At 42.3% G+C, this 25,055-nt stretch overlaps 1 protein-coding gene across 47 annotated transcripts in view; it reads right to left on the bottom strand.

Annotated features, from left to right (window-relative positions):
- The window catches only part of celf4 (CUGBP, Elav-like family member 4), a 1,189,091-nt gene that overhangs the window by 819,438 nt on the left and 344,598 nt on the right, over positions 1–25,055 (bottom strand). The window lies entirely within an intron of this gene.

Below are 25,055 nucleotides of genomic sequence, written 5' to 3'. Positions count from 1 at the left end.
AGCAGGAGCTTGAGCTCCATGGACGAGTATAGAAATAAGACGGGACTAAAAGGCATATGACAAAAATCTAGTCCTAATAATAGAACAGACAATCAAACAGAATATAAACGCGCAAAGCCAAAGCAAAAACAAGACCAGGCAGACTGTGTAAAACAATTCTGGCAAGTAACAGGGAAATAGTAAACACATAAAAAGAAATATAATAGAGTGGGACCAATTAAATATGAAAAAGCAAATCTTATAGAGGATGAAGGAATGGAAGGAATGCTAAATGAACAATTTGCCTCACGTTTCACGGAAGAGAGAATGAAAGGATGCAAGCAAGGTGGTGCAATAGGATAACTACAGATAATGAAATAGCATTGAAAAAAGAAATGGTGGAATTTATAGTATACATTCAAGCATGGTCAGGAAAGAAATAGCAGAGGCTTTGATCACAATCTTTTAAACATCCTTAGATATGGAAGTTGTGCCAGAGGACCAAAGAGTAACTATTGGGCTTCGGGGTCTGTTGCACATAACATCTTGGGTTCAGTGGTGTCAGTCACCTCTGTAGGCAGTCTGAAAATCTTATTTTCATGGGCCATTGTCTCACATTCAGTGCACAGCAGCTTAACTCAGGGGTGAAATAAACATGTCCTCCCTCCGCCTGTGACTTTCATCTGGAAATGCATGACTTTAGCACAAATCCTTCTTCAATCCATTTGAAGGTGGATTTTATTTTCTGGCGGTTGGACCATCTCTGATGAGGAATAGCTCCATAGGCAAGTAAGTGCGGAACTCCATTAGTAAACTGAAGCCATGCTTTATGCTAATACTTCTGGTATTAACTTCATCAATCATCAGATTGCGCATTGATTTGTGAGGTGTTGCACTTTCCTCATCCACTAGTACTTGCTTCCTTCCACTTCCACAGCATCAAGTGTGCATGTTCTCCCCGTGTCTGCGTGGGTTTCCTCTGGATGCTCCAGTTTCCTCCCACAGTCTGAAAGATCTGCTGGTTTGGTGCATTGGCCATGCTAAATTCTCCCTCAGTGTACCCGAACAGGTGCTGGAGTGTGGCGACGAAGTGAATTTCACAACAACTTCATTGCAGTGTTAATGTAAGTCTACTTGTAACACTAATAAATAAACTTTTAAAAAACTTTAAACTTTAGTCTCTTCTCTCTGTTATTAAAACCATAATCAGCACTTTCATCACTTGACCTCACTAACTCATCCAAAATACCAAAGTTTGAGTCCTTATCCACACAAAATCAAACTGTTCTATTACTGCTGTGCACTCCCAGCTCCACTGTATCCATCGTACTACAACTCTGTGTCTATGTGTGTATTCTCTCTTTGAACACTACACCTTGTCCCTCACCCTGCACATAGAAGGGGATTGCAGCAGTTCAAGAAGGCAAATCACCACCACCTTCTGAAGGACAACTAGGGATGGGCAATAAAGGTTGGCCGAGCCAGCAATGCCCACATCCTGTAAAATGAGGACTGAAAATGAAACAATCATAGGGTGGGATTTTCCAGCCCTTTTCACCAGAGGATATTCCAGTACCTCCTGCGGCAGGACAGGTGAGCGACGCAAAACACCGTAGACATTGGCAGATGACAAGTCATCTCCATCACCAAAAACACACCATAAGGAGGGGTGGAAAATTCTGCCCCACCGAATGATTATAGCATGGAAGGAATTTATTCAGCCCATTATACTCATGCTGGTTCCCTTGGTTCACTGACCTTTTCCCATAGCCCTGCATATCTTTACCCTTCCCATAATTATCCAATTCTCTTTTGAAAGCCATGATTGAATCTGCCTCCTCCACATTCTTTGGCAGTGCATCCCCGATCCCACTCTCTGCGTGTACCCTCCTGCCACCTCTGGTTATTTTGCCAATCTGTTTAAATCACGGTGGCACAGTGGTTAGCACTGCTGCCTCACAGTACCAAGCACCCGGGTTCGATTCCCAGCTTGGGTCAGTGTCTGTGGAGTGACACGCTGACTAGGTGCAGTGTGTCTGAACAGATGCCAGAGTGTGGTGACGAGGGGATTTTCACATTACAGTATTAATGTAGGCCTACTCGTGACACAAGTAAATAAACTTTTTAAAAACTTTAAATCAATGTCATCTGGTACTTGATTCTTTTGCCAATGGGAACAGTTTTTTCCTGTCTACTCTGTGCAGACCCCTAATGTGATTAATTGAACCCTCTGACTGCTTATCTTCATCTGGCTTCCTCCCTAACTGTTTTCAAAAACATCCTTTTTTTTTAACCACTTCACCTTTTCTCCCCCAGAGTAAGAGGGTAATATTCAACTTATGTCAATGAAAATGAAATTAGACAGGGTGCAGATTGGGCAGCTGATCTGAGTTTAGTCCATTCATCTTTCCATTTCTCTCTTCCCTTTAATGTTTTCTTAGCACTGCTCCTTGTCCTTTTTTGAGGCATTTACTTGGCATGAAAGGCACTATGGAAATCCCAGCTGATACAGAGATGAGTTGGAAACTCAGGTATGCCCGCCATGTTGCAATTGCCTCAGAAGCTTTGCCTCACAGGAATTTGGTGCCTTCCTGTACAGCAGTACTACCAGTGATGCTGCTAATGGTTGTGGTAGCCACTAACAAAACGGGCATGTAGGATTAGTAAAAAATAACAGAATCATAACACCATGCTTATGACAAGGAATGAACTGCTCTCATCTCAAATTTGAAGCTTTGGGAATGAAAGGTAAACAATCTACACCCAGATAAAGCCTGTGACTAAATATTGCATTTTCTTGTACTGGCCTCAAGTATCGTCTGAATTGGTACTCCTCACACTGAAAGCTCTACAAGATTCCCTGATTATTGGTCTCCTGTACCTTCAATTCATCCTGCGAGATCCTGAGAAGGTTTAACCAAGAGTTACATGGACTCTGTTGGACGCAAGAAGGATTTAAAGAAAAACTAGACAACCATGGAGAATAAAATTAGAAATAAATCCTTCTCAAATACTTAATGAAAAATAAAACTGCCTGTAGTTTAATGTGGTTTGGAACATGTGACGATGGAGCTGACAGCTTTCTCTCCAGCCAAAGCTGAACCAGGGCAAGGTGGAAGCACTGGGGAGGATCATGGCTTAAGTTCTGACATTTGTTCAGAAGCTGCTGAAAATTCCCTAGGAAGCTTGACCCTTGTTGAATGCTTCAATTTGTGAGATGTAGAGATAAGTTGGAAAAAAGTATTTTCGCATTTACAAATTACTACTCTGCCCCAATTCAAGTAGCTACTCTAATCGTCGTTCTGGCCTTCAACTGCCTCTGGGTGCATCATGCGAACATGTGGATTAGGAGCAGGAATAGTATCCTTTCGAGAGATGAGATAGCAAAATCCTGCATTTGAGGGTTTGAACAATGAACACTCACTACAGCATCAGAAACATTTGTCTCTTAATGTACATCCATTAATGAATTGAACGTGCTGCAATGTTTGCGACAAACTGATTGATTTGGTTGTATGACACAATAATGGCTTCTTGTCTCACTGGCGTTGGGGTTTTACTTTGATTGTAACGGAATATGGGGGTCAAGAAAAATCAAATCAAAATGACAAAACTAAAATAAAGGGAGAAAAATCAAAGCATAATGATTCCAGAGAATCAGAGATGGGAGCCAATGACTGCTGATGCACCAGATTCATTGGAACATAACTTGCAGACAGTTCAGCCAGACAGAGTTCCATTATTAGCGCGGCCATATTATTCCATCATTATTGTCTGTAGAATGATCTTAAGCCGTCAGCACTGCAGAATACAAACCCTCCCCTGACTATAATGATGTTGGAGGTCCTTATCAAAACTCAGAAATGATGGCATCTCTTTGGTATTAATGAGGGATACGTGCTGCCAACTCGTCACTGTGTTATTCCATAAGATTATTTGATATCTTTTTGATTTCCTTTTGGAATATTTCATTTTTGCTCATGCTAGTCGTGATGATGTCTCAATTTTAAAAGATAGCCATTGTCATTAGCATTTATCAGATTTGAGCAGATCTCTTTTGGCATTACTCTGGTAGTTGGTACACAGAATATTACAGAAGATGTAATGGCCGCAATTTCACGGCTGCATTGCACATTGCACCCGGTGCAGAACGGGTTAGAGTGGAATGGGGCGGGGTGTGACGTCACGTCAGCAAGAGGGGTATTCTGTACTTGGGAGATCATTTGGCAGATAAGCCCTTTGAATACATTTAGATGTATTTACATGCATTTAAATGAGGTCCCTGCCTTTTCTGGACGGGAATCTTGTTGCATCAACACAGAGGGGCAGGGATAATCTCTGAATGAGATCTTGTTTCCAGATTCTTGTTCCCACAGTGTCGCGGGATTTTCTGGTATCGTCGCCATTTTTGCTTGCGGTGGATGCTGCCCCAAAGATGTTTCTCTTGGGTTTCTCACAGCAGTGTCTGGAGATTATCTTCTATTTCTGCAGAGTTCAATGTCCTCCAGGAGCTAGGTTGACTACCCTACAGATTTTTGGCAGGAACCATGGCCATCCCATTCATATTTCAGTTGATTTGGGTGCAAGTCCATAGAACCATAGAACCATTAAATCTCTAGAGTGTAGAAGGAGGCCATTTGGTCCATCAAGTCTGCACCAACTCTTCAAAAGAGCACCTTACCCAGGCCCACCCCTCTACCATATGCCTGTAACCCTGTACATTTACCATGTCTAATCTACCTAACCTGAACATCTTTGAAAACACCAAGAGGCAACTTAGCATGACCAATCCACCTAATTTACACATCTTTGGACTGTGGGAGGAAACCGGAGCATCCGAAGGAAGCCCACGCAGACACGGGGAGAAGACACGGTAGGCGGAATCTTTCTGTCCTGCTTGCCATGGGAATCATAGCGAGCGGGGCAATAAATTTGGCGGATCATGCCAAGGTCAGTTGATCTCGGGCAGGAACTTCCGGTCTTGGGGCCAGCGTGGCCGGAAAATCTCGCCCGGTGAGCCAGGAGATCTTTAACCCTAGCTCATATGCTCTTGTCTAGAAAGCAGGTAATCACAAGCCTCCCATGTTAAACTTTCGACGGGACAGTCTTCCATTTAAATTAATGGAGAAAAATGAGTTTCAAAAACAGCACACTTAATCGGAGTAGCCACTTAACAGGTAATGGAATAGACCGTACTCGCAATTGACCTTCCTGCAACGTGGCATTAATGACTAGATCCCCACTGGGCCTTTACGTTTGTGTGTGTTTCTGCAGCATCCTTCACAGTTTCATTTATTTTTGTATTGACACAAGTACTTAAAATCAAAGAATTGCTTTGACATAACACCATATTGTGATGCAAAATCAGTGTACGACATTTAATTAAAGGCCACAATTCCCATCATTGCCATAGAAACAGTACTTATGCTCTATTTCAGCAGCCATCTTTCCCGAACATTAATGTACTGAATGTCGTTTATTAATACTTTATGATGAGGCCCATGCATATTAATTAAAATGTGCATTTTGACATTTAATAGACAATGCTATGCAATTATATTCAACATTATTAAAGCAACATAAAGAGCACTTAGGGGATGGTAAATGTAACAGTAAATCACATGAGCCTTGAACATCAATGCAATATTATTTTAAGTAACTTAATCAAGTTTTTATTAAGAGCTAAGAGTAATAAGATATACCTTACAGATTAGGAACATAGGAACAGGAGGAACAGGCCATTCACCCCTCAAGCCTGTTTCACAATTCACTTAAATATTGGCTGAACTGTATTTCAACTATATCTACCCATCTTTGATACTGTATCTCTTGAAACTCTTGGCTAACAAAAATCTATCAATCTCAGTCTTGAAAACTCACTTCAGCATCCTTTTGGGCAAGAGAGCTCCAGACTTCCACCTCCCTTTGTGTTAAAAAAGAGCTTCCTGATTTTCCTTTGATATGGCCGAGCACAAATTTATGTCCAGTTGTTCTGGATTTCCCCTCCAAAGGAAATGTTTCTTGTTGTGTCAAGCCTATTATTATTTTTCACACCTCGATGAAATCACCTTGAAACCTCAAGGCAATACACGTTAAGCTTATGTAGCCCAATCCCTTAATTTAACCCTTTAATTCCCACTGTCAACCTGGTGAATGTGCACAATAGATATTGCTCCATCTCTCCGCCCCACACCAAATTGCAGGGCAATATCTATTATTTGAAGTTTGGTGCCTGAACCTGAGTGCAGAGCTCCAGCTGAGGGTCTGATAAAGCATCGCTTACTCGCTTTTGCATTCCAACCCACTTCAGAGGAAAGTCAACATTCTCTTAGCCTTTTTGGTCATGTTTCTGTTCCCATGCTGCAGATTTTGGTGATCTGCCCACACTGATTCCCAAATCCCTTTTCTTTCTTCACTTTCTGCTAATGAACTCTCCTTACCATAGCTTTGCCCAATCACATGAACCACCTTCATCCCTTTGTAACTTTCTGCTTCACTCGACAGAACCTACTGTGGCTCCCAGTTGGCTGATCTGTAGCTCCACTCCAGTTACCTGCCTTTACTCTGTCTCTCTTGATACCTTAACAAACAAAATAGCATCAATCTCACCATTCATTACAAGTTTCAATTGACCCACCAACTATATCCTTTTAGATCTCCAGACCTTCATTATCATTTGTGGGAAAAGTTGATCTCGACCATATTTTTGTGCCAGTAATGCATAACTGAATAGTTTATGGGCAGCATGGTGGTACAGTGTTTAGCACTGCTGCCTCACTGTGCCAAAGCCCAGTTTTAAGAAGCTTTAAGAAAGCTTTAAGAAAGCCCACCAATGCCTCTACTTTCTCAGAAGACTAAGGAAATTTGGCATGTCAGCTATGACTCTCACCAACTTTTACAGATGCACGATAGAAAGCATTCTTTCTGGTTGTATCACAGCTTGGTATGGCTCCTGCTCTGCCCGAGACCGCAAGAAACTACAAAAGGTCGTGAATGTAGCCCCAATCCATCACGCAAACCAGTCTCCCATCCATTGACGCTGTCTACACTTCCCGCTGCCTTGGAAAAGCAGCCAGGGTAATTAACGACCCCACACACCCGGGACATTCTCTCTTCCACCTTCTTCCATCTGGAAAAAGATACAAAAGTCTGAGGTCACGTACCGACTGACACAAGAACAGCTTCTTCCCTGCTGCCATCAGACTTTTGAATGGACCTACCCTGCATTAAATTGATCTTTCCCTACACCCTAACTATAACTGTAACACTACATTCTGCACTCTCCCGTTTCTTTTTCTATGAACGGTATGCTTTGTCTGTATAGCACGCAAGAAACAATACTTTTCACTATATGCTAATACATGTGACAATAATGAATCAAATTAAAATCAAATCAAAGACCCAGGTTCGATTCCCGGCTTAAGTCACTGTCTGTGCAGAGTTTGCACATTCTCCCCGTGTCTGCGTGGGTTTCCTCCAGGTGCTCTGGTTTCCTCCCACAGTCCGAAAGACGTGCTGGTTAGGGGTTCTGGCCATGCTAAGTTCTCCCTCAGTGTAGCCAAACAGGTGTCGGAATGTGGCGACTCGGGGATTTTCACAGTAACTTCATTGCAGTGTGAATGTAAGTCTACTTGTGACACTAATAAATAAACTTAAACTTGAAGGAATAAATTAGCAGCTTTGTGGCTATTGTCCCTTTAAAGGCAACACAGAAGAAGAAGGTCACCTGGCTTGAGGGACCAATTGGAACTGAGAGTGGGTAATCTCCCCAGGGGGTGAAGTTCTATCTTGGATAAAAGGTAGTCTGAAGACACGTAGACAATATGTAGGGACTGGAGCAGCTGGGGGGCTGTCTGCCTCTGTACAGTTTTTCCTTGTTAATAAATACTCTTTGTGTTCCTGACAATCCATAGAATCTATCGGTGCAGAAGGAGGCCATTGGGCCCATCGAGTCTGCACCGAGCATAATCCCATCCAGGCCCTATCCCCATAACCACATGCATTTACCCAAGTTAGTTGCCCTGACACTAAGGGGCAATTTAGCATTACCAATCAACCTAACCTGCACATCTTTGGACTGTGGGAGGAAATCGGAGCACCCGAAGGAAACCCACGCAGACACGGGGAGAATGTGCAAACTCCACACAGACAGTGACCCAAGTCGGGAATCGAGCCAAGGTCCCTGGTGCTGTGAGGTAGAAATGGTAACCACTGTGCCACCGTGCCGCCCTGTAAGTATGCATCTTTACAAGTTCCATGTGCTGAATCATATGTGCTGCCATGGTCCCTGCGCCCCCTGGCTAAGAATTCAGGCGGGGAGCCCATCCATGTCAGAATGGCCATTCAGGCAGCTTTTGCATGACCAATTAGCCATTAGTAGAATGGAGGCAGAATTCCCACCCTGCATAGGCAGGAAGTCTTGCCTCAAAGAACCACTGGCCAATCGAGGCTGATAGTTCTTGATGTACTGGTATTGGCAGCAGGGGCAGTGGCCACTGTCTGTACTGGACTTGGGCAGTGTTGAGATGAGCTATGATGGATTGGAATCAAGTGTTTTGGGGTTGGTCAAAGGGGTGGAGACCAGTACTTGAGAGGTCATGTGGAGAAAGACAAATTCGGAGGGGGCCAATTAGAGAAAACTCGGAGAGGGCCCACTACCAGCCCTTGAAGGGAAACCTGCCAGGCCTACTACTTTGCATGGGCCTCACCCACAGCCAGTGGACATTAACTGAAGGCCTTAATTGGCCCATTCAGATGTATAATTGCAATGGAGACAGGGGCAAGCAGGTATGCAGTGGGCAGGCCTAGTTTCAGTTGGATTTAACTTGGCATCCGCCTTCAAGCCCACTGGAGGAGGAGTGGTAAATTCAGGCCCATATTTCTGTAGCAGAATTTCAAACACCAAATACAATCCGACAGTGAAAGTAGTTGACACTGTTAGATATAATGGGCAGGGTATCAGAGCTGATAGGGGCATGAGTGAGGGAAGAGTTCTGATTGGGAAACCCTAACGATACGTTTGTCTGCATGGTGTAGAGCATTTTGATACAAATGGATTCCATACCTAGAAGCCAGCCTGATTAAAAGGCTTGGCTGCTTGCCAGGTGTGTAATGCTCCATAATATGCTAGCAGGCAGGACCAGGTAACTTTTGTGGGGGTTGGGAGTAGATATTGCTGGGCCATAGGTGAGTGCATAGAGCGTGGCTCGATGGCAGGGGGTAGGGCTGACCACTGGGGCAGGATGTCAGAAAAGATTGTTGGAAAGTTTGTTGGGGGCAGAAATTGTACGGGGAGAGGCAGAGATTATGTGGGAGTGCTGGAGATTCAGGAAGAAAGTTGGAGGTCATGGGAGGATTGACAATGAAGAGGTTGGAATGTGAAGAGGAGGGAGCAGAGAGGTCATGGTGGGAGTAAGGGAATGGTGGTTATATATTAGCTAGTTGAGCTTGGGAAACACTCCCCTTATTCTTGAGCCACAAGAGATGAGGTAGCGATCTTATGGATCCAGTCCTTCTCACCGGCCTTAACTGGTGAAATTCTCAGCCCATACTCATAGAATCCCTACAGTGCAGAAAGAGACCATTCAGCCCATCCAGCCTGCACTGACAGCAATCCCTATCCCCACAACTCTAATATTTACCCTGCTAGTATTTACCCAACACTAAGGGGCGATTTAGCATGGCCAATCAACCTAACTGGCACATCTTTGGACTGTGGGAGGAAACCAGAGCACCCAGCGGAAACCCACGCAGACACAGGGAGAATGTGCAAACTGCAAACAGACAGTCAGCCAAGGCCGGATTTGAACCCAGGTCCCTGGAGCTGTGAGGCAGCAGTGCTAAACCACTGTGCCACCATGCCGCCACACTGGGGAAAAGATAGAAATCCTACTAAAGTGAAGGTACACAGCCTCCTTCAGACCAAATGACCAGTTCACCTCCTGATAAGAGTGTTAGTTGCCTGTCACTCAATCCACCTTTGTTACACATGGAAGTGGGTGGATTTAAGATGAATTGTGTCCCTGCTTTAGATTTTTAACCATCTACCCACCAGTTTTAAGAAGGTTAAAAGCAACCCTAATATTAAATCTTTTATGATCAATCACAGTCAGAGATGTTTTTAAAATGGGGTCAAATATCTTAATTTTCAAACCTTATAAGGAAAGGAGCAAGAAGAGGTTTTTATTTTAGTTATACGTTCATTTTAAATTCCTTCGATTTCCTTTCTCCTCTTTTTTTCAGTTTTCAAATTTTAGGTTGAGATTTTTTTTCTTCATTTATGGGCTTTCTTCTGTGGTTATATAACACATCAGCAGGATAAACTCTCCTGAATGTTTAATGGTATGTCTTTTTAGCATTTAGCCACAGGTACTTATCTACAACCCTTGACTGATTGCAAGATTCTATCAATTGGACTGGAATCCTTTTTATAGTGAAATCATTTACCACAACAGAACTTCCTTATATTAGTCACTGGCTGACTGAGTGCCACTGATCAAAATGGATTATGCAGCAAATTTAGCAGCGAGCAAGCAGTGAGACCTACTTTAATGTTATTTCAAAGTAAAAATGACAAAATTTCCGACGATTTCTTCTTCGTCAGAGTTTGGGTCAGATCAGAGAAATTGCCATCCTGATCATTTCTGTTACTGAGCTGGAACCAATCTTTTTGCAACATGGTTGCATTCAGTCAGGGATCTATATCTGATTGGATCCATATGCATCCAGTAGACCCAAGTTAGACTGCCAGTTTCAATATGTGTGTGCCATGCTCTGCCCACATGCTGGATACATTTTTAATTGGTCAGTGGAGAATCAATGGTGCTGCTAAGCATGAAGAAAGCTGCCCACAGAGATCAAACAACTTCAGATTTAAGCTTACATCTTAGTTGCTCCAATCATTTATTTCACTGCATGTAAATATTTACAATTAAAAGTGAAGGGATTCACTGTATTTCCTTCATAGGTTGCTAATCGTGAGAGTTATTTCATTGTGATTGGCTGCTTACCCTCTTTGATGGAAGTCTGGAGATCACCTCGAATTGGTGACAAAAGCAAACTGATGTTGGGAAAGGGGGAAATCAGAGATCCCTGGAAACATGGCTTAATCGTAGAAGAAATCCTGTATCAGTTTCTCAATGGCAGTAAAGCCTCCCATGATTAGATCAGGATGTGGAGATGCCGGCGTTGGACTGGGTTGAGCACAGTAAGAAGTCACACAACGCCAGGTTAAAGTCCAAAAGGTTTATTTGGTTTCACAAGCTTTCGGAGTGCTGCTCCTTCATCAGGTGAGTGGAGCCACCTGATGCAAGAGCAGTGCTCCGAAAGCTTGTGAAACCAAATAAACCTGTTGGACTTTAACCTGGTGCTGTGAGACTTCGTACCATGATTAAATCAGAGGGCAAAAGGGGCTGGCACAGGATTCTTGACTGTTGGCTTATTAATGAGCCAATTGACGCTCATTATCTTTGAGCCCATCGCAATTTAGTGTTGGCTCAGGGACTGAATGGCAGCCGCATGCTTTCCTATTCCTCACAAAGACCGTCCAAAAATACCTGTGCCTGAACAAGAGTCCCGACCTTCGGAGGGGGGGGAGCTCACTGAAAGTCAACCCTCTGCCCTAGCCCACTGTCCCCTCTGCAAACTGTGCCTCACAATCCAATCTCATGATCCCCATCCCACTCTCACTCACCTTTGGTTGGGGGCTTCACAATGACCCGAGGCCTCTGGTGGGTGTGTTGCTCTTGCTGGCACTGGCAGCATGAGGAGCTGCAGGCCGACAGCTTCCAGCAGCGGGACCTCTGCCACTGGGGAATTCAGTGACAGGGGAGACCCAATGCTGGTCACGTAGGTGCCTGAAGGGTGATTGACTCCATAAGGCCTGCCCCATGGAACTGATGGGGGCTCCCCTCCAATTCTCCAACTGGTAGTTGAGCTCCCCTGTTGCCCTAACAGAATGTGGGTCACAGTTATAGCTTATTCACCAAGGTGTAACTTCATCAAGAGCTCTTACAATTAGAGTCATAGGATCATAAAATCCATACAGTGCAGAAGGAGTCCATTTGGCCCATCGAGTCTGTACCGACCACATCCCACCCAGGCCCTATTCCCGTAACCCCACACATTTATCCCACTAATCCCCCTGACACTAGGATCAATTTAACATGGTCAATCAACCTAACCCGCACATCTTTGGACTAATTAGACTAAGAGCATAAGAGTGAAAGTCCTTGCCAGCTCAATGTTTTGACTGCAGCCTGAGGAGACCACAACAATGCACCCTCTGCAAATGCACGGTATCACTGACAGAAACTACACTTGTTCAGACGTTGTTGTCAGTGTCAGGGGAGTGGTGATGATGAACGTTGACATTTCTGCCATTATTACCTTTGTAGAATCCTGGCCAAAACTTTAGCAAAGTTCTGACAGGGTAGCTAAAGTTTATAAATCCTAAGCCTTTAAATGGACAAGCTGTTTGCTTCACATGGTTTCCATCTTTATCACCATTTTGAGATGATTGGAGTGGTCTCAACCCACCTGTCTATCCTTGATTTAAACAACTGGACTAACAGGAGTCTGGAAAATGTACAGTGTGTACCCAAAAGGAACCATGGGTGGGATTTTCTGTCCCTGACAGCAGTGGGCATCATCGCAGGTGGGACAGGAAAATTTGGCAAGCATGCAGCAATACCCGCTGGTGTCGGGGCCAGAAAACCCCGCCTTATATCAATTCATCTTGCACTGAGTACGTCCCAAAAACAATTTTCATCCAGTGGATTATTTTTGGAATGAAACTACCATCCTTATTTAGGCAAAGTCAGCACCCAGTTTGGTTACGACAAAGTTCCCCAAGCACAAAATAATAAATACATCATTATTTTTGAGGGTAAAGTTAAAGGGAAGTTTATTTATTCATCACAAGTAAGGCTTACATTAACACTGCAATGAAGTTACTGTGAAAATCCCCTAGTTGCCACACTCTGGCACCTGTTCGGGTCAATGCATCTAACCAGTGCATCTTTCAGAATGTGGGAGGAAACCCACGCAGACACAGGGAGAATGTGCAAACTCGACACAAACTGATGGTGTTAGGTGGAAGGAGGAATGTTGACCAGAACACTCTGAAGTTCCCCTGGGGTTATGTCTGTCGGCTTGATAGGACTTTGGTTAGCACCTCATCCACAAAACATCTCTAACAATGCAGTACTCCCTTCCCACTTTGCTGAAGTGTCAGTCTGGATTATACATTGAAGCCTGTGGTAAGGCTTGAACCTCTAACTTACTCCCAACTGAGCCAAGCTGTCCTTGTTACTGATGACAAAGTAATCACATCTCAGTGCTCCTTATGGTTTTTTGCTATGTCACTAATAATTTCAGATTTTCATACGGAGTATGTATTAAAATAGCTAAAGTACACTGATCATGGATCATGATGACTGAAGGATGTATGGGGTTAGAAAATCACACCAGGAGCTAACTTGTTTACAAAAGTAAACAATTGATGGAATGGTTTTACTGTCAATGCGGCACATTGTGGGACAAAGAACAAAGAAAAGTACAACATAGGAATAGGCCCTTCAGCCTCCAAGTCTGTGCCGATCGTGATGCCCTAACTAAACTAAAAAAAACCTTCTGCCCTTACTCGGACCGTATCCCTCTATCCCCTCCCTATTCATGCACCCATCCAGATACCTCTTAAATGTAATGGTTTCAACTTGTGTTCCCTTGCAACATTTCTTATTTGTGCACACAATTCCTATGAACCAAGTCATGCGTGAAGCGACTTAAAGCCGCGTGCCTTAACAATGTGTCATCTGAGCCAAACCTGGAAATAGCATGGGCCGCCTACCTGATCTCTCCAAAAGCCAGCAAGGAAACCATGCTAATGGACCATATCGTTCTGATACTAACCAGTTTTATCATGTGAAGGAAAGTAAGTTAAACGAATGGCAAAAAAATTGTAACACGTCAGTGCATTTTCTTGAATATTTGAAACCATGAGTGATACCTCAGTGTTTAAAATTCTCAGAGATCTTACGACCGTCTCTGTTGATTTTTTTAAAAACATGTACGAATTCACAGTTTTAACTCAGAATTCTGAAGCTCTGCAATTAAAAGGAAATAAGTGAATTTAAGACATGACACAAAGCTGCGGCAATTATACCAGGGGTTCACGTAGCCTCACGCACCACAGATTAAAAGATTATTTTCTTCACTCAGCGATTTTTTTTAAGAAGTCCCAAATCCTTTCCGAACAGGCACATAAACAAGTTTCCAATTAATTATTTATTCAAGGCAAATAGAACATGCATTGCCAGCTTTTGACACCTAGATTTTTTTTACATTTTCTAGTACTAGGTAGGCATTCCAATTAGTTTGAGCCTAAGCAATCATTATGCATCTCCACTCATAGTGACAATCTAGCATATATTAAAATGCATCTGAAGCTCTGATGGTGGAACTATTTATAGAGAAAGACATAAACAAAGGTGGATCAATCTTCTTTGCCTTTCAGTGTTAAACTTAAAGAGCATCCATACATTCTCTCAAACTCCCAGGTCCCCATGTGAGGACAAAGGACAGAGTAAATCATATGAAAAACAGCAGCTATAGATTCCATTTTAAATATCCTAGTGCCTAGGATTGGCTACTATTTAAAATCAGACATAAAAATATGCTGTAATTTGAAAAGGACTGATTTAGTGAAGGGTTCCATAAAAAAAAAGTTAATCTATTTTTCAAATGCTGCTTTGACCTGCTGGTTGTGAATTTTCAACACTTTTCATTATTATGTCATCACGGTATAATTACTTTACGCAAAATCTCATCAGCATTCATCACAAGGGCACAGTACTCATTTAACCATTAGATTATGACTGCTGCCCTTGTTTAAAATACATAATAGTTGAAACATCAGATAAGGCACAGTGTTCTGAAGGCACCTGGCTAGAAATGCGAGGAAAGAAATCCTAGCCTGAACAATCCCATTTTATCCCCTCTCCTAGTTCTGTTCCTCTAAAATGATCTCAACGGCATATTGACCTAAACAATAGAATGAAGTATATGGGCTGGCTGGGCTGTTTCAGTCTTTACTTTCATATTGGTCTCTGCTGCATTCATTGTAATCTAATTGAAAATAATAACATTCAATATACGATCAGCATGACAGTAAGCAAGACGTCGAATCAAAATAGTCAGTAATTCTTACATCCTGTACTCCAAACTATTTCAAGTGAATGTATTCAGGAAAATCTTTGGTCTGAAATCAGCTCTTTACAAAACACATTCTTTGAGGTAACACCGCAAAACCAGCAGAACGATCTGAGCACATTTCTTATAATTAGATTTTGGCTTTGTGTGCCAATCATAGATTTATCAACCATTCAGATAAACTGCATCCTTCCTGACAAGATTATTGAAGCAATATCTTTGTATGTACATATGCTGACATTTACAAGGCATCCTCATGCTTAATCCTAGCTCACACTCCTGTACCCTATCACAGCAAAGGGGGATGTCAATCAAGCTGGAAGGATATAGCCAGCACATCTGGTTAATCACTGCACTCACATTTGTGCCTTGATATTTATTTCCAGCCAGAGATCTCTGGTCTATTCTCCCTGTCATTCGAGAGCAATGTGTATAATTTATTAAGTAGCTAAACTGCATTATGAATAAGGGATGAGGCCAGCCATGGGATTGAGAGAATGTAGATACAAACTCATGACTGTGAACTGACTTAGGTGAGCTTTGCGCTCCAAAAGATGACAACATCTGTTTCAAGAAGTTGAAGCATGGAGGAATTTTGATGTCCGCTGCTGGGGTTCTGGACAAAAAAAACCTTTAAAAGAAAGTTTATGGAAAGACAATCAGCTAATGGGTTTTTGCAGCCTGTCCCTGCACATGGGAGGAAATGTCTCAATTTTTCTAGATGCCCCAAGCCTTCTCTACAATCTTAAAAATAACACATATGTTGAATAAATTGAGACTAATGGAAAATGAATTAAAATATGAGTTTTGCGAAATAAGGAAAGGGACAACTTCAAAATTAGTCCTCCTTTCTGAATAACATTTTCCTTTTACTTGAATCAAGTATTATGTTTGATGCACTTGAATTACATATACAAATAATCATTAGTCTTAATGCGGAGACATGTCCATGTGTAGCAGCTCTGGTATCTCCTCCAAGTGGCCAACCCTCATGTACGAATCTAGATAGTGAGCAAAAATGTAAACTGTTCAATCATAAAGCTGATCTCAACCCATGTTCAATCATTTTCTCACTCAATATTCACACAAGCTCCCTTTCCAAATGGATGACATTCAGGATCAGTTGCTCTTCCCAGACGACAAGCTTGAAGCAGATAGAGATTCCCAAATGTGATGATTGGCAAACATAGCACAGATAAGACATAGGGCATCAGAGTTGGGTCTTTCTGGTCTTTATGCTTCAATATCCACACTAGGTTGTTTCTATTAACTCATCAGTGCGTTCCTTCCATATAATTGAGCTGAATGACAATAACACAATCTTCTATTGTATGCAACATATGTTTAATGATAATCACTTCTACCGCATGGACAGAACCACAATTTTTGTTCTTTCAGAAAGCAGTAATCATTTTGTTTAGCTTAGAGCATAGAAATATGCAGAATAAGGTCCAGCAAATTTAACTCTGAACTCAAGTTCAAAGTGCACACTGCGGGGACATTAGTCCATGTTTTCCAGTAGAGGCGATAAGAGCTCAACATTAAGTAATAAATTGGGTAGCAGCTTCCAGAATTGGCTAATGTACAGTCAAACATGGAAAATAGGAAAGTACTGTTCGGGATGGTCTGCTAGTTCAGACATTACATCTTAACAATATCTCGCTAAGAGATTCAGGGGGCGATCTTACCAAAACAATTCTAAGTGCCAAATAAGCGTGAAAATGGGAGAGAATCGCATGCATTTTTGGGTGCGTTCTCAAACACGATCTTATGCCACTTAGTGCAAAAAAAGAGGCAAAGTATGATTCACGCCAATAAGTGGAGTGGACAGAGTCTATTCTAGCTGGAAAGCCAGCTGCTGACAGCTAGAGGTCTCCATTGCGCATGTGCCTTGATTTCTCAGTGTTCTATGTACAAGTGTACATAGTATACTGAGAGATCTATCACTCCCCCCGGGATATTGCACCCCTCAATCCCGCCAACCATCCCCACCCACTCTGGACATCACCCCCCCGCCCGAATGCTGGCCTCCCCAGCTGATCACTAGCCTCCCTGGACGATCCATGGTCTGATTCCCTCCCCCTGCCAATCACTGTTCTGAGAGCTCCCCTGGATGATTGTTGCCCTGGCCAATTCCTGATTGCCCCACCCCACTTAGGCCCCATCTCTTGGCACTGCCCGGTGCCAGGGTGCCCAGTGGGCAGTACAAGGGTGCCCAGTGGGTCATGTCAGGGTGCCTAGTGGGCAGTGCCAGACAGGCAGTGCCAGGCTGGCACTGCCCAAGGAATACTGGCCCCCTTCCCCTGAACACTTGGGGGCCTCAGTGGCCTCCAGTTCCATCAGCAAGGCTATCACATCTGGTCCCCAAACACCTCCAGTTCCATCAGCAAGGCTATCACATCTGGTCCCCATTGTTTGGGGACCATATGTGACCTCCACCGGCAAGACCAGTTAGGCAAGTGAGCCCGGACGATCCTGTCTTGACCTTACTGATAATATTTAAATTCACATTTAAATATTAGAATTAACCTTGCACCCTTCCCCAATGTGAGGCTAATTACGCCAGCGTCACAATCCCAGTAGTACTGCGAGAGACAAGAAACCGGGCTCGAATGTCTTGTCGGCTCGCTGCACCGGTTGACCGGAGGCACAAGCCGGTAAGATTACCCCCTCAGAATTCAAATACATGAAATCATAGAAATCATAGAAACCCTACAGTGCAGAAGGAGGCCATTCAGCCCATCGAGTCTGCAACGACCACAATCCCACCCAGGCCCTACCCCCACATATTTACCTGCTAATCCCTCTAACCTACGCATCCTAGGACTCTAAGGGGCAATTTTTAACCTGGCCAATCAACCTAACCCGCACATCTTTGGACTGTGGGAGGAAACCGGAGCACCCGGAGGAAACCCACGCAGACACGAGGAGAATGTGCAAACTCCACACAGACAGTGACCCGAGCCGGGAATCGAACCCGGGACCCTGGAGCTGTGAAGCAGCAGTGCTAACCACTGTGCTACCGTGAAGGACATGCCGGATCGGTAACTACCCCATTAGATGCCTACTAAATATAATAGAAAGTTCTATGGCTTGTCTATTCATTTGGAATTTTTAATGGTGTAATAAGTCTTAATCACTGTCAAACAATCTCTCTGGCACAGAAAATCTAATTTTACAAGTAAGCATTCCTTCAGATTTTAATCATCCGCTGGAGATTTTGAAACATTTAAAAATGAAATGTTCTTTTTAATTTTTCCTTTATTTCTCTCTCTTTCATACCCACTTTTCTTTCCCTGTCTTTATTTCACTTCTCTTGTGCAAAGTGTCCTGAATTAACTACAAACTTAATCGGTTAAGGAGAATTCTACATCCTTATTAGTTAAGAAAACACACTATTGTTTCTCCTATTCGTGAAGGTGCCAAATCTCCAATAGAGGGTGCCACTTTTCTTTTGGCTCCCTGGTAACTGAAATTTCCAGTGTAAATTGTCAATAGACAATTGAAGCATAACGTGTGCTGGAAGTCTTATGGTGCGGTGGTAGCCTCCCTACCTCTGAACCAGAATCTGTCGGCTCACATCTTTCTTCAGAACTTGATGGTTGTGGAAAATGCATTCATAACATAGCCAAACAGATTGGTTATCCACCTATAAATCTTTCGAATATGTTTGATAGCAGAGATTCCTGGTCAGTCACACTGTAGAAGGCAATGGAAAACTACTGGGATACTTTTCCAAGCATAACCATGAACCAATCCAATGGAAATCCATGGTCTCCAATGCCTTTTTAGGACATGGTGCCTGAAGGAGGAGGCCTAATGAACAGTGGATGCTGTTCATTGACCACTGGCTACAAAATCTGCTTCAGTGAGTTTTTTTCTTTCTCCTGCCTATTAGAGTTTCCATGAAAAAAATGTTAACTACACTCTTGGGATGCAGCATCAATGATGGTACTGGCATTTATTGCCCATGGCTATTTGCCCTGGCAGCTGAGTGGTTTGTTAGGCCACTTCAGAGGGCAGTTAATAGTAAATCACATTGTGTGGAACTTGGGTAATATATAGATCAGACTCAGAATGAGTAGCAACTTTCCTTCCTTATTAGGATGTTAGATTTGGTCACTCCCAAAACAAGCCCTTGTGGGTTCAACACAAGACTGCCTACAAATAGAAATATGCTGGCAGTCTTACTTCGACAGGATAAAAATGGCTTTAGTGGAAATGGAAATTTAACACTAGCGCTTTTCTGAGGTTGGGGCGAGCTAAATTAAAGGCAGAGTAGACAAAGCATCACTCCATGCCAGAATTCTCCATTTTTGCATGTCCTGCCGCCACTGCCAACAAAAACATGGTGCTCAGCCAAATCTCCATTCACCGCAGTGGGACCGGAAAATTCCAGCTGCGGGCGAGGCCGGAGAATCCAACCCCACATTTGGTGATTCATGCTCTTCCTGACATTGGCAGCAATTCCACTCTGTAGTAGCTATGAGAGGATAACAGTTATTAGAAGGCTGTCCTATGCAGGTCAAATATTGCACAAGGATTAACAGGCCCACAAGCATTTTATAGAAGGAAATCAAGTCACTTGATTATTGAAAAGCTGAGCAACACATGTTGAAATGTTGTTGTGATGGAAATAATGTCCTTGTAATGTGACTAACCTCATCACAAAGTCCTAGCCAGTGGTTTTAAAGCCATACTATTTTCATTAAAATATAATTGGTATTTTCTTTAGCCCCCGGAGGAGTAAGCTGTTACTGCCATATACAATGTTACATGATTTCATTGTGTATTTGCAATCAAATAGAATGTAATGCCAATTGTTTTATCATAAAACTGTTGGCACTTTAATCACTTCCAGTAATTTAAAAAAAAAGACTTGCACATCATAGTTCATATGCATTAGTTTAAACAGCAAAAGACAGAAAATCCATGAAACCATGCCTTATTTCTTCAGTAAGACGGTAGACCCACCATGCTGTGTCCCCATTCCCCTAGGATGTTCCTGTGAGGTTGTTACAGAGTTGCTCTATTGATTGCAATGGGGTACATGGCTTGTAACCAACCTTTGATCCAGCCTGCCCAAGGGAAAACATATTACCAACTGGGTAACCAGCAATCAGCATACTTTTTGCAAGATAGGTGACTCTAGATCAGTGCCAAGATTAGTCCAGAGTTACATTCCCAATTACAACCAATAGGGTTGCTTAATAATACAAGGCGCCTCCACATTTGTTACCAGAACAGTCCAGAGGCGAGAATTCTTCTACCAAGGGAAGATCCTAGATGTTTATTTTTCCTTAATCAACATATTTTTCAAACCTTTTCCAAAAAGATATTTTAGAATACTTTCAACAGAAAATATTCCTCCTTACATTTATATGCCTTTTTAGCTTTCTTCCACATGTCATTTGTCAGTTGTCAAAGTCTTCGGTGGAAACTAGAGAAACAAATATTTAATTTGACTGAAGATTACCTTGTGTTTGAGAGCAGACATTTTGTACTCTTTTACAGCCTTGAAAGATGCTATCTATTGGATTACTTTAATCCTGGATAAAAAAGTTAGCTGCTAATAAATTGACACCTCTTTAAATGAGCTGAGGAAAGGCTACATGCACATTAGGTGAAGAAATTATTTGACAAAATCTATTTGAAAATATTGCCATAATTGAATTTTGCTAAGACTTCAATTTATTTTATTTTTATAATTGGATTGCATGATAGAAGAGAAAAAAATGGATGTTGTTTTATTAATGTACCTAGATAGCTGAAAGACTATCTTCCCTTACTGTGGTGTGCATAAATGGAATTTAATCAAAATCATGACAGAATTAAATAGTTCTCCATTAAACTGTGGAATTATTTTTGGAAAGCTTTTTAATCTAGTCAACGACCTCAACCCATCTGATCATCACCTTTAGTCACCAAGAAGGCCATGTGCAGTCTGAACTCACTCTGACCTCTAGGGGAAAAAGGAAAAAGATTTTCAATTAGGTTGTGAATCAATTAAAACTTCAGACATTCATCCCATCAGCACTTTAGGAATCTTGTTTGATACAAACCCGCCGCTCACATTTCCGCAAACGGTTTTAAATGTTAACCAAATCATGATGGAAAAGAACTGTCCATCACGGTTGAGTGAGGGAACCCTTGTTGGTTTAATTGAGGTGGTGTCCTTTTTACTGGCTGACAAGAACTGAACAATTAAGGACAAACATTGCAAGTTACTCATCTCAGTTTTGGCAGGAGGTCCGAGGCACTCCAGCTTGTTGAGCACTGAAAGTCCCGAGCAATGTTCAAACTACAAAAGGTATAAGGGTGTGTTTCTTTTCCGCAGCTGTTACAGAGATATGCATTCTTCTCCTTGGTCTGCTACGTGCATGCACTGCTAATCGTTCTGTCTCCCATGTTTAGACAACGTAACATCTTGTTTGATTTTGTCAACTTTCTTTCTTTTAATTTCCCTGTGCTAAATATCGTATTCCAATGAAGTACACTGCTAAATAACCTTTTGGATGCTTTCTAATGCTGCTCGATAATTAGCTGGAAGTAGGCAACAGTACCTTGGGTCACTTATTGTAAGATAGTGGAATGAGATTTATTGTTATCTTTAATAACAAATGGTTAGCAATATGTGTACGAATGAATTGGAATTTGCGAATTGTTACATGAAACACAGGAGAATATGCCAAACATAACTCTGAATGCCTGCACACTGCTGAGCTGAGGATGGATGTAACCCATTACAAAGGAACCAGTGTGAAATGAATATTATGCAATGTGAGAAGACTTGTGTCTCCTTAAGGTGTTGAATTAAACTACCATGGCTCAATTTACTAATAATAATTTTACTGATTATCTTACTTGCTGATACGTTGTAAAGATAGAACTCTGTTTTTGATAATCTGAATAAATTTTACTTTACTTTAAACAATTTTAAAATGTACACAGCAATGGGTGCCAAAAAAGTCACTGTAAAATTCACCCCTGCACTCCATCAGCCTGCTATGCAATTTAACATTCTGTAGAGCATTAATTGGCTTGATATGGGCATCTTGCCCTTCCAATCTCTCACAGCCAATCAGATTGGCTGGAAGCTCTCTGGTCCTGGGAGAAGCAGCCAATGCTGAGACTGCATTCAGTTCTAAAGAAGAAGAACTAAGAGATGGATGATTGGCCATTTGAAAGCATCAATTGGCACAAGGAAAGGTAGGTGCCCAAGGATTCGCCCACCACCCATTAAATTTGGCCAGGTCCGGCGTGGGGATGCAAGTGGCAAGAAATGCAGCCGCAAAGCTGCACCCTGCAAGCCTGCACTCAAGGAACAGAAAATTCCACCCCACATTTGAGCAGACCTCAAATGTGGGGTTGGAGTCTCAAGGAAGTTCTGTCACATCAGCAAATGGCCATTGCCTGTGAAAGATTGGATAAATGTAACAGTGGCTGGCTATTAGTCCAGCCCATAGAGGGGCAAAGAAAAACAGGATGGGGGCAATCTTACCAAAAACATTTAAGTGCCAAATAAGTGTGAAAACAGGAGAGAAGAGCATCCATTTTTGGGGCAAGCTCTCAGACACATCTTATGCCACTTAGTGCAAAAAAAGAGGCAAAGTGTGATTCACACCAGTAGGGGAGTGGACAGAGTCTATTCATGCTGGGAAGCTGGTTACTGACTGCGGGGGGTGCTATTGCACATGCGCCTTGATCTCTCAGTGTTCTGTGTACAGGTGTATATAGTACACCGAGAGATCTTAAAAGTGGTTTCCAGCCAATGAAGTACTTAAATATGTAATGTCGGAAATGATGATATCTGTATCTGATCTGTTTGGAACTGTAAATTGCTGCCTGTAATGTATCACTCTCTGTTGTGTGAAAATAAATGGTTTGCAGTAACCAACTGGTATCACATTTGAAGGTAACACACCTGGACACAACTCATTACCTAATACTGCTGGCTTAATAATTTTGGGAGCTTAACTGAAGCGTTATTGATGTGCACTACAATTAGCTTCAGCATCACCAGGTTAGGGAGAGGAAACAAAACAGCCGGGATTCCTCCTTGCAATCAGCATTCAATGACCTGGATTAGAAAGTGCGCTATGTGGACAGGTTTGAGCTCCATTGTGGAACCCACACTTTCAATGCCTAGGATCCGCTAACACAAAATATGCCTTTTTGGGTGAGGAAGTGAGGAGCTAATGTCACCTGCAGAGGCACGAGTTAGCATTTTCAAGGGAGGGACAGAGAAAGGAGGAGAAGAATTAATTATGTTGCAATTAGAAGAGCATTCGAACAATGCCATTCTATTTGTTTTACATCAATTATCCAGGCCTGCTACCTATTGCTTAAGTCTCAACATTAAAATCTGAACTTGCATGATTATAAAATAGCCAAAGGGTAAAGGGAGTGAAGCATCCTATAAGCCACAGCTTACAGCACCAAGATGAGTCGGTACAAAGGAGGTTGTGAAAATAAAAGTACCAATAAAAGTGTTACTTTATATTTACAACAGCATTGGGTGCTTCAAAACATCTGGATTGTGTCTTTTTCCTTGGCTGGTCTGTGGGAGGGAGAACTATAATATATTCAGCAGAATCATAACGTATTTGGCAGAATCAGTCAGTATAGAGAAACTTCCAATCGAATTTGATTCTACCGCAAACAAAAGGTTTGCAGGGAAATAAACAGGAGAAACTGTAGCTTTTATATTGCAAGATAATTATAAAGAATATGCACCCAGCAGGCAGCTACTCACGCCGGGTCCACAGTAAGAACAAAGAAATTACAATTAGAACAAAATATTCGCACTGATTTTCCACAAAATCTGGGTATGCCTCTATAACTCGCCACTGTAGGTACAGGAATTATATATACATTATTGCAGATGTTTCTTTTTTAACACTATTTACAGATATGTTCATCTTGAAAAAAAATCTGTCAGTAGAGTCATACATACTAGGCTTCAGGACAAGAACAGTAGAAATGATGGCCTCGAAGAAACAAATTTCACACAGGAATTAATAGTTCTCAAGGAAAGTTAAATAGTTTTCTCATTTTCCTGGGTTGGATCTTGGGGACAAAAAAAACATTCAGTGGCTGTGCTATCATATTTCTTGCTAGAAAATTGGGTATTCATCATGTTTGCTTGTAAACAATTCAAACATTGTTTGAGAAAGCAGGATTAAGCTAGTGAGTTGGACAATCAGCCATAATCGTGATGAATGGTGGAGCAGGTTTGAAGGGCCGAATGGCCTCCTCCTGCTCCTATCTTCTATGTTTCATTTCTGAGAATGAGCAACAACTTGCATTTCAGCAGCACTCTTGAACTGGCTGGAATTTTCAACTCCCACACCCACCCACCACGGTGGGTTTACCCGCAGTGGAGGCAGCTCACTCTTGGCCACCAGCGGGAAGTTCCGGTCCCATCAAAAGTCACCACATTTTGCACAATTCACTCATGGGGGTCGACTTTGGTGGGGCCAGGAGAACCTGCCGGTGGGAAAGGCTGGAAAATCTAGAATCTTACAGCACAGGAGGCTATTTGGCCAATCGTTCAGGTACTGACATGAGCAGGAAAATGTCTGAGAGAGTTTTGTATTAAGGATGACAAGGAACAGCCAACAATGAGAAGCAACCAAAAGGAGGAAAACTGAGGATGAGAAAAGGGGGCAAAAGATATGGGACCGGAGTTTCACTACATGGGTGGACAGTTCGAGTTGGAAATACTTTCAACTTGGAAGAACCCCTCAATTTAACAGGGTCTGTTAAATTAGATATTTGCTCTGGGGAGGTTGAAGCAGGATAGAGTCATGTCTACCAATCTCAGAAGCAAATTGTAGATGGCCACGAGGACGGGCAAGTACTAA

This window comes from Mustelus asterias, chromosome 1, assembly GCF_964213995.1.
Source record: "Mustelus asterias chromosome 1, sMusAst1.hap1.1, whole genome shotgun sequence".
Taxonomy (NCBI): domain Eukaryota; kingdom Metazoa; phylum Chordata; class Chondrichthyes; order Carcharhiniformes; family Triakidae; genus Mustelus; species Mustelus asterias.
The sequence above is the reverse complement of the archived record's forward strand: the minus strand, read 5'-3'. Positions and strand labels throughout refer to the sequence as shown.